The sequence below is a fragment of the Simochromis diagramma genome, unplaced genomic scaffold (assembly GCF_900408965.1).
Source record: "Simochromis diagramma unplaced genomic scaffold, fSimDia1.1 OVJJ01000421.1, whole genome shotgun sequence".
Lineage (NCBI taxonomy): Eukaryota > Metazoa > Chordata > Actinopteri > Cichliformes > Cichlidae > Simochromis > Simochromis diagramma.
In genome coordinates, this window is record NW_024387250.1 from 10,861,126 (window position 1) to 10,872,290 (window position 11,165).

The following is an 11,165-nucleotide window of genomic DNA, read 5'->3' on the forward strand; positions in this document are numbered from 1 at the left end:
AAAAAGGGTGAATGAAACCAGAATCTGGATCTGGCAACCAGACCTCAGAGGAGATGTGAGGTCACAGCAGGAAAAATGGTAACGTGTCTAATCCTGCGTTCATATTTCTTACTCCAACGTGGGCGTGCTCACAGACCGATGCAGCAAGGCCGCCACGACAGCTGCTTTAGTAGCCGCATTGTTTGAATTGCGTTAATCAGGTGGAGATTCCACGTATGGGTATAAATGAACAGTTTAGATCGGTTTGCTTTGTGCCATCATCAGAGTGTATTTAATATCATCTGCAGCCATTCTGTCGAAGGTTTAAAGGAAGCAGCTGATGCAACATTTTCCCACTTGGTTCAAACGTTGCAGCATGAACGTGGTGGTAGTCTTCCACTTTGTTGTGTAAATCGGCTTTATTTATTGTTTGATCTCATCTTAAGATGTCTGGATTTGAATGTTGAAAGAGTTTTCATGTTACTAAGTAAAGCTCTTCCATAACGTTGTGGCTCAGACATACTTTTAAAACAAGTGTGACACCTCGTACCTCCCTCCACATCGTGTGTGAATCGAGTCTCTGGATGTAAAAATATTTCAGGAAACTGGGATAATATTTTCTGGAAAACATGATGACGTTGTGTGGCAGTACTTCATGTTTCAGTTTGTATGCATTTGTGATGATATGATGAGAAATGTTCAATCTTCCTTAATCTCGCAATAGCCAAAAACAAAAACCCCAAATACTAAGAGTTCTTGGATCTAGATCTGGACCTACTGCAGAAGTTAATCACTTTTAATATTTTGAGCAATCCTGCTAACAAACTGAACCCATTGCATAACCTTCTTGGCAATCACAGGAAAAAAGAGAAAGCAGAGGTCTGAATTATCCCCAATTTTTATCCTAATGAGGTGTCGATTCATGGAAGGATGGTGCAGACGGAGTTTAATCATTTTCGCAGCAGCAGCAGCTTTAAAACTGAGCTGTTTTAAAGCTTCCAGGGTTGAGTTTTGATGTTATTTACAAGCTGGACGAGGTGCTTCGACATGAATGAATCGACTTGACATGAATGTAGCATTTAATCAGACCTCAGAAAGCTCACAGAGCAAATAACGCCTGTGTTTACAGGCTACACATGACATGTAAACAAAACTTTAGGAGTACAATTCAGTTGAATCTTTAATGAGCTGCAGGCGGCTGCTCTGATCCAAGGTGAATGTTGGAAATTTCACACAGACAAATAAAATTTACCATCATGAAGAATACTCTGTGCTCTGTATTTTTAAAACCACCTTTTTCCAAAGCAAAATAATTAAACTGGTGATGGAAGTTATATGATACTGTATATGATCTGCCTCTCATCTGGTGTCCTAAACATCGCACTTATACAGTGAGGACATTTAAAAAAAATAATAATAATAATTGTATTTTTTGTGTTTCTGTTGTTTGTGACTCACTCAACGAAAGTTGGTTTTTCCTCATATACTCTTATAAGCAGAAAAATGGTGTTTTCTGATTTCCCGATTGTGTCCTGCTTCTGTCTGTCCACAGCAGATGTTGGCACGTTTGCTCTCATGAACTCTCTGAGCCTTTATTTCCTTTTTCTTAACAGCAGCTCTGACTTTTTTTTTTTCTTCCAGCTGCTGTTTCGAGCGAACTTTTATCCCTTTACTTGTCCAAACTGCCTGAATCATAAACAGACTAAATGGCTGCATGCGCACAATGTTCACACGAAACCTTACCATGTTACACTGCCTCTTTTTGTCCTTAACACTTTTAAACACAGTTTTCCTTTTCAGGTTATAAAAAAAGTCTCCACATCTTGATATTCCTCCTGTACTGCTGGTGTATTTTGTGACTTTGGGATCTTGACTGGAATTTCAAATAAAGTTCTTCGGGTTTAAACAACATTTCGCTGCAGAGTATTTCTTTAGATCTGAGGAATGTCTGGCACCGATGAAAACCAGATTTTATCAGACCTTTCCGTCAGTGTGATCTTATAAACTTTAAATCTTGAAGTTTTGCTTTTAACCTTGATGGACTCTTGCATGCTTCTTCTAATTTTCATTCATAAGAAACCTTGGCCTGGAAACTTTCCTTAATTTTGATTGCTGTCAGGTGAATTTCTTTGGGGGGGGGGCTGATGTGGGGATACATCTCTTGTATTTTTTGTGTTATGTTTGTATCACTTTACTTTGTGTGTGTGTGTGTGTGTGTGTGTGTGTGTGTGTGTGTGTACATGTTTACATATCCTTGTGGGGACCAAACATTGGAAGATTACTTGTGGGGACCAACAGCCCTTATGGGGACAAAGTCCCCGTTCCCATGAGTTTGAATTTTTAAGACTCAAAACATAGTTTTAGTGTCAGGATTACAATTAGCTTAGATAGATAAAGTTATCACAGTGTTTCCAATTATCAAGAACTGGAGTGACAAATTCAAAGAAGACACTCTGTACAGAAACAACATTGGGAGAGGTAGAAAGTGAAAGATTTCAAAGACTCTGGACAGAAAACTAGTGAGAGATTTGTCTAAAGACCCCAGAACAACTGAAAAGATACTCGTTAATGGTTTTGCCAACTCAAGAATGTAGTCTCAAAAAGGCAACAGGAGTGGACTGTGAGGTTGCAGATCAGTAAAACCTTCACACCTTGAAGTAGGACAACCTGGACAAAACTCATGTACTGGAACGTATTGGAAGCACGTTCTTAATTAAGTTAGGTGAGGTGAAATTACAGTTCTTTGGATACAGAGATGCTGCTTATGCTTGGAGAACAAAGAACACCATCCCCATATTTAAACACGGTGGTTGGAGTATTTGGAGAACTGAAGACCGAGGTCCACCCTAGAAGACTATTGATTAAGAGAGATTTGCCAAAGAAGAATGGGATTGCTCAGGAGATGTGTGCGAGACTTCTACAAACATGTGTGAAAGAATGGGTTGATCCCAGGAGCTCAGTGAATTCCAGTGTGGTAGTGTGATCAGCTGCAACCTGTGCAACTACTAAATATTGCACAATATTGAAAGACGTGAGACTTGAAAACTAAACGACTACAGGCTGTTCCAGTATACAATTATCTATTAGCATAGGGGGATAATCATTTTAACCCTTGTAGTAAAAAAAAAAAAAAAAGCTGCATTTAAATTTTGTCTTAAACACCAGGTGACTATTGGAAGAAAGACTTTTATAAAACCTTTAATTTCAACCAGAATCTCTTCAGCATGAAAAGAGTTTTTAATTTGTTTTTTAAGGTCTTTTGCAAAGGAGATCAGGGCTTTACTGTTCCATATTTATGAAACAAGCAAAGCATTCACATCAAGACCTTTTCATAACTTTTAAATCAAATATTGCTTTTTAGTTGCTGTTACGTCACTTTATTTTAATCTCTTAGCTGCGCAGCGCTTCAATAAACACCTGGTGCTTTTAAATGTCCTTACAAACACACTGACTTACCTATTTTCCTTTTTGTTGCTGATCCTTGCACAATAATTTCGCAGCATGTGGCAGATACAGAGCAACAGTAAATTTGCAGACCACAGGACAACTTGTTTTGATCAAATCTAGGTTGCAGCTTATTGTCTACCTTATCACAGCTGGAAATAACAGTTTTAAATTGCTTTTGGGAGAATGGATGGTTTAGATTTCCTGATATACTGTACATGCTCTTATATGCATAAATGACAACTGCAATCGCATTTTGCCCAGTTTTTATTTTCTTGTCTCTCACTCTGGTTTAATGCCTGGGATCAACTGCAGGCTAAATCCAAACTCATTTTATTTTTCTTTCTTTTAACCTATTGTTTCTGCAACAGTAACTAGCTTCATTTCTAAAACTGCAAAAAGCATGCTAAAGTTCTTTTTATGGAGAAAATTTAATGTCACTATTTTTTTTTTTGAAAATATGGGTTTTGACGTCAAACCCATATTGACCTGCCTGGGTCCATAATATAGGCTACCTCAAATAGAGTGTGCAGTGTTGTTAGTTGTTCTTGATTCATGAATGTATCTGCTTCTCATTAATAGGAGTTTGACAACACATCTTTACAGCACACATGCTGGCCTGTCATAGCAGGAATTTCACAGTTATTAATGGTTCTCTATTGATACAGTAACTCTGAAGGCAGCAGTTAAATCTAGTCACACTAGCAAGGTGAAACAGAATCTTGCTAGTATTCCTGTATTCATTACACTTCCAGCACTTTGAGTGATTAGATATCCCATTTACAGTGGCTTGCAAAAGTATTCAGCCCTCTTGAACTTTTCCACATTTTGTCACATTACAGCCACAAACATGTATCAATTTTTTTGGAATTCCACGTGAAAGACCAATACAAAGTGGTGTACACGTGAGAAGTGGAACAAAAATCATACATGATTCCAAACATTTTTTACAACTAAATAACTGAAAAGTGGGGTGTGCGTAATTATTCAGCCCCTTGAGTCAATACTTTGTAGAACCACCTCTTGCTGCAATTACAGCTGCCAGTCTTTTAGGGCAGCGGTCCCCAACCCCCGGGCCTCGGACCGGTACCAGTCCGTGAGTCGTTTGGTACCGGGCCGCGAGAGTTGAGGCTCAGGTGTGAAATGTATGGTTTTCAGGGTTTTTATCGGTTTTCAGCGTTATTTTGTTATTGTTTTTATCGTTAACTCGGTTTTCCTGGGTCTTTTCACGTGTGTTATGAATAAATCTTCTTTTTTCGGTACCGGTACTAGTTTTATTTTGTTGTATTTATCCGCGACACCTTAAAGGCCGGTCCGTGAAAATATTGGCGGGCATAAACTGGTCCGTGGCGCAAAAAAGGTTGGGGACCGCTGTTTTAGGGTATGTCTTTACCGGCTTTGCACATCTAGAGACTGAAATCCTTGCCCATTCTTATTTGCAAAACAGCTCCGGCTCAGTCAGATTAGATGGATAGTGTTTGTGAACAGCAGTTTTCAGATCTTGCCACAGATTCTCGATTGGATTTAGATCTGGACTTTGGGCCATTCTAACACATGGATATGTTTTGTTTTAAACCATTCCATTGTTGCCCTGGCTTTATGTTTAGGGTCGTTGTCCTGCTGGAAGGTGAACCTCCGCCCCAGTCTCAAGTCTTTTGCAGACTCCCAAGAGGTTTTCTTCCAAGATTGCCCTGTATTTGGCTCCATCCATCTTCCCATCAACTCTGACCAGCTTCCCTGTCCCCGCTGAAGAGAAGCACCCCCAGAGCATGATGCTGCCACCACCATATTTAACAGTGGGGATGGTGTGTTCAAAGTGATGCGCAGTGTTAGTTTTCCGCCACACATAGCGTTTTGCATTTTGGCCAAAAAGTTCCATTTTGGTCTCATCTGACCAGAGCACCTTCTTCCACATGTTTGCTGTGTTGGAATCATGTATGATTTTCGCTCCACTTCTCACATGTACAGCACTTTGTATTGGTTGATTGTGGCTGTAATGTGACAAAATGTGGAAAAGTTCAAGGGGGCCGAATACTTTTGCAAGCCACTGTAGTTTCACATACAGGGAGTGCAGAATTATTAGGCAAATGAGTATTTTGTCCACATCATCCTCTTCATGCATGTTGTCTTACTCCAAGCTGTATAGGCTCGAAAGCCTACTACCAATTAAGCATATTAGGTGATGTGCATCTCTGTAATGAGAAGGGGTGTGGTCTAATGACATCAACACCCTATATCAGGTGTGCATAATTATTAGGCAACGTCCTTTCCTTTGGCAAAATGGGTCAAAAGAAGGACTTGACAGGCTCAGAAAAGTCAAAAATAGTGAGATAGCTTGCAAAGGGATGCAGCAGTCTCAAAATTGCAAAGCTTCTGAAGCGTGATCATCGAACAATCAAGCGTTTCATTCAAAATAGTCAACAGGGTCGCAAGAAGCGTGTGGAAAAACCAAGGCGCAAAATAACTGCCCATGAACTGAGAAAAGTCAAGCGTGCAGCTGCCAAGATGCCACTTGCCACCAGTTTGGCCATATTTCAGAGCTGCAACATCACTGGAGTGCCCAAAAGCACAAGGTGTGCAATACTCAGAGACATGGCCAAGGTAAGAAAGGCTGAAAGACGACCACCACTGAACAAGACACACAAGCTGAAACGTCAAGACTGGGCCAAGAAATATCTCAAGACTGATTTTTCTAAGGTTTTATGGACTGATAAAATGAGAGTGAGTCTTGATGGGCCAGATGGATGGGCCCGTGGCTGGATTGGTAAAGGGCAGAGAGCTCCAGTCCGACTCAGACGCCAGCAAGGTGGAGGTGGAGTACTGGTTTGGGCTGGTATCATCAAAGATGAGCTTGTGGGGCCTTTTCGGGTTGAGGATGGAGTCAAGCTCAACTCTCAGTCCTACTGCCAGTTTCTGGAAGACACCTTCTTCAAGCAGTGGTACAGGAAGAAGTCTGCATCCTTCAAGAAAAACATGATTTTCATGCAGGACAATGCTCCATCACACGCGTCCAAGTACTCCACAGCGTGGCTGGCAAGAAAGGGTATAAAAGAAGAAAAACTAATGACATGGCCACCTTGTTCACCTGCTCTGAACCCCATTGAGAACCTGTGGTCCATCATCAAATGTGAGATTTACAAGGAGGGAAAACAGTACACCTCTCTGAACAGTGTCTGGGAGGCTGTGGTTGCTGCTGCACGCAATGTTGATGGTGAACAGATCAAAACACTGACAGAATCCATGGATGGCAGGCTTTTGAGTGTCCTTGCAAAGAAAGGTGGCTATATTGGCCGCTGATTTGTTTTTGTTTTGTTTTTGAATGTCAGAAATGTATATTTGTGAATGTGGAGATGTTATATTGGTTTCACTGGTAAAAATAAATAATTGAAATGGGTATATATTTGTTTTTTGTTAAGTTGCCTAATAATTATGCACAGTAATAGTCACCTGCATACACAGATATCCCCCTAAAATAGCTAAAACTAAAAACAAACTAAAAACTACTTCCAAAAACATTCAGCTTTGATATTAATGAGTTTTTTGGGTTCATTGAGAACATGGTTGTTGTTCAATAATAAAATTATTCCTCAAAAATACAACTTGCCTAATAATTCTGCACTCCCTGTATTTAAATATGTCTGGTCGATGCACAAAATTATAGTTAAACTCAGAAACGTGAGGGATTGTCACTTATAATAATAATTTTATCTATTCATGATTTATATTTAATAATAATTTTTCTTTGTTTATTTAGTTCATTTATCACATGAAAATTTCACTCCTTCTTTCTTTTTTCTTTTAAATAAATCAAACAACTAACCAGAAGGACATAGGTTAAAGTCACAGCTTATATAACATTTAAGGAAGTTTAAATTAACTACAACTGATGCAAATTAACAACTAATATATTGTACAACCTTGCGAAAAAAACATTTTTTTCAGTATAGTTACCAGTTTATTGCATACAATGCACCACCTGGTGGCAGGTTAATGAGAGAAAATGCCCCCCTGAGTTTATTCCAAACAGGTCCTGGATGATTTAGAAAATGACAAATTTAAATAAATATTCAAAACAACATTTTAAATACAAGTAAAAAGCTGCAGATGAAATTGGATTCAGCTGAATAAAGTTACAGAAACAAAGGTTTGGTTTCTAAAAATACCAGAAGATTAAAGATTTAGATTCAGAGGGAAACAGAGCCCAGATGTGGCACAGACAGAAGCACGAGACTTTAAAAAGTGTTACACAGGTGTGCAGAGTTAGGGAGTATTGAGCTGCATCTGACTGAACCGACTGAAGTCGTATTCGATTTTGGAGAAGCTTTCAGGCAGTTCAGCTGCATTAATATTTGTTAATTAATACTGTGGTGACTCCCAACGAAAACACGAGCTTCTCCACTTCCAGCCTGGCCTCCTGTGTTTTTGTTAGTGCCAGACTAGACATCACTGCAGTCTTGGAAACCCAGCAGGCGTTCCTGCACATTCCTGTTAATACTGTTAAGTTTATGGATGATCTTTAAAAATTTGAAAACAATTTACAATAAAATCAGTTTAGTATCTTTTTTTTTTTTCCTAAAATCAACATGTGGCTCTTTGTTGTATTTTTTATACATTATCGAAAACCTTCCTGGGCCTGTGTGAAAAAGTAACTGCCCTTTTTGATAAAAACATGAATTAAATGATTAACTGAGTTTTTTTGGAAAGCTGAGTTAAATTTAGCCACACCCAGGCCTGAACAAAATCACCGACATCTGTCAGTGCAGAAAGCTTTGATTCTATAAACACGAACTCATTTCAACCATAGGGTTTAATATGATGTCGGCCCACTCTTTGCAGATATAACACCACCAACTTTCCTGGAAATACTTTCCACAAGGTTCAGGAGTGTGTTTATAGGAATTTTTGACCATTATTCCAGTAGAGGGTTTGTGACGTCAGACACTAATGTTGGACAAGAAGGCCTGGCTTGGACTCTTCGCTCCAGTTCATTCCAAAAGTGTTCTGTTGGGTTGAGGTCAGGACTCTGCAAGCCAGGCGAGTTCTTCCTACAGTGAGTGTGGTGGAAACTCGCTGATCCATGTTTTAATTAGCCTTGCGTTGTGTAGTTGTGTTTGCTCATGTTGGAACAGGAAGGGGCCATCCCCAAAATGTTCCCACAAAGTTGGGAGCATGAAATTGTCCAAAGGGCCACAGTCCAGTCAGACAAGTGTTGTTCTCCTGGCAAATCCAGACTCATCCATCAGACTGACAGATAAAAAAAAAAAAGATGGAGTTGTCATTCTAGAGAACACTTCGCCACTTCTCTAGAGTCCAGCGGCGGTGTGCTTTACAGCGCTGCATCCAGTGCTTTGCATTGCACTTGGTGATGCAAGGCTTGGATGCAGCTGCTTGGCTGTGGAAACCAATTCCTTGAAGCTCTCTCTGAATCCGAAGCACTGTGTTGCTGAATTGGTGTTGTTCCAAATGGCTTTCACTATGTGATAATACCATTAACAGCTTATAACCTTACTTTATCCTTATAAATGATTGACCCAATCGTTTTTTAATCTGCTTCTGTGGTTTTTGCCAAATGTAAAAAATAGTTTTCTACATAAGCACTAGAGGGAGCCATTTGACTGCAAATGAGTGCAAAACAAATGACCAGCGAGGTCATTTTTCTCTCCTCAGGATTTTTTCCCCCTGTGCAGATATATATAATTCCACAGAAAACCAAATAAACCACACAAAACTAAACTCAAATCTCAAATAAAGGGGTTTGCATTAGCCTCTCTGCCCCCTTTATTTGTATTGACTTTTGCTGTGACCGCAGGTTGGCTTTAACCACAGCCTCACCTGCAACTCATTTCCCTGCTTTTGCCAAGCTTCCTCTCCTTATTTGACTGCATCTGAATGCCCCAACAACCTCTAAAAACTCACAAAAACTCACAGAGGAATCGTCCAGATGCGCCTCGCTTTCATGACGAGTACAAAAACACCTCGCCTGCATGTTTATTCATCACCGAGCTCACAAAACTCCTCGGCTGCCCAGAGTGAGGCCATCCTGTTGAATAAAGTGTGTCACCTTGAAGCTCACAGAAACACACGCAGTGGCATCTGGCACGAAGCCTGGCCTTTTTACGTATTGTGTGACTATGTTGATGAGAGGTTGGGAGGCATCTCAGCAGGCTGGAAGGCACCACTGCCCCACAGTTTGGTCTGGAGGTGCACAAACACCTCTCCGCCTTCCTCTTCCTCACCCCTCAACATCTACCACCTCTCTTCTTCATGCACAGCTCATTCAATGCTGTCTACCTAACTCAACCTCCATACTCCACCAATAGCCCCTTCAACCTCCCTGCCCCCTCCTCCCCCTTCATTTGAATCCCACAGTGAGGCCTCTTTGTCCAGCAGCTGCATTGTGCTGCGAAGGGAAGCTCAGTAAATGGACAAGCAAATGAGTTTTCAGTCGACTGTGGTGTTTGGACACACACTCAGCCTCATGTGCACAAACATACAAGCAAATCACCCATTCAGGAAGCTTTCAGTGTCTTATTGAGCTGAATATCTGTTTGTTGCTTGTCTCTAATCTTGGACCTGGAAACAGAGGCCTCTATAAGAAAGGGAAGACAGTGGCTAGTACACTTTTGACCATATTCACTGTGATCTCCATCTTTGAGGCTTGATCCTTTTCATTTAATATTTTGTTAAATCTTCTTTTCTCTGTTAAATGCTGGGACTTGTGGTCACCAGCTTCTTCTGTCAGCCATTTGGCTCCTGGCAGGTAGTGCAAAACTGTGTTTATCTTATCCTTTTATTTGAAACAGCTGCCTGCTGCAGCTGGAAAAGTAACGAGAGCAGAATGAGAGCAAACCAAAAACAGGAAACTGTGGGCTGTGAGGCCAAAACATGGAGCTGAAAGATGGTAAAATGTTCCACATAGCAGATCTGGGCTTGTCTCTGCAAGCAGCTTGCTTCACCTTGCGCATATGATTTATTCATTTATTTTTAAAGAAATAAAAATGTCAACTGGCTTCACTGTAACCTTTCTGGAACTGGAATATTATTATTTTGTTTTCGATTAAAAAAAAATTGGAAAACTGACACAGTTAAGTAAATACTTTATTTCTTTTTAACACCTAGCATACAGAGGAGGAAGTAAATTTTTTCTATCATCTCTTATAGTTAAAGTAATAGTTCAGTAAGTACACATATTCACTTTCTTGCATCTACAGCACTTTTTTAGAAGTATTAATCCAACACTGAATTTGGAGAAAGTGAGATTAAGCTTTATATGAAAGGCTTGAAACATAAGAAACAGCTGGCCCGCACTGGCACCTAACCCCGAAAAACCCTGCAAAAAAAATTTGTCATTTTTACACTTGAGCTCCTGTTAAGGTAAAAATAAACGTGTTAATTAACCTAAAAGGTGCTGGTTATATTTGTACAGACAGGCTGCAATAACTGATCCAAAGTTTGCAGCCATAGACTGAGATCTGAAAATGCACCATGCTCATCATTTCAGCCGTTGCTAAGCTGGTGTTTTGAAAGTGGTTGTGATGAACGAGGTGCAGATCTCACTGAGAACCTTAAAGCTCGCTGCTTTCGCTTCCTCTTTGGCTCTCAGTGTGACCAGAATTGAGTAAATAAAGTTAATGTTCCTAATGTTCTGAGACCATAAAGCCATCAGGAAAGTATTTAAGGAGGTTACAGAGGTCAACTGTGCTCGTTTTTAGAAGCAGACAACTTGCTCCCCTAGTGGCAGC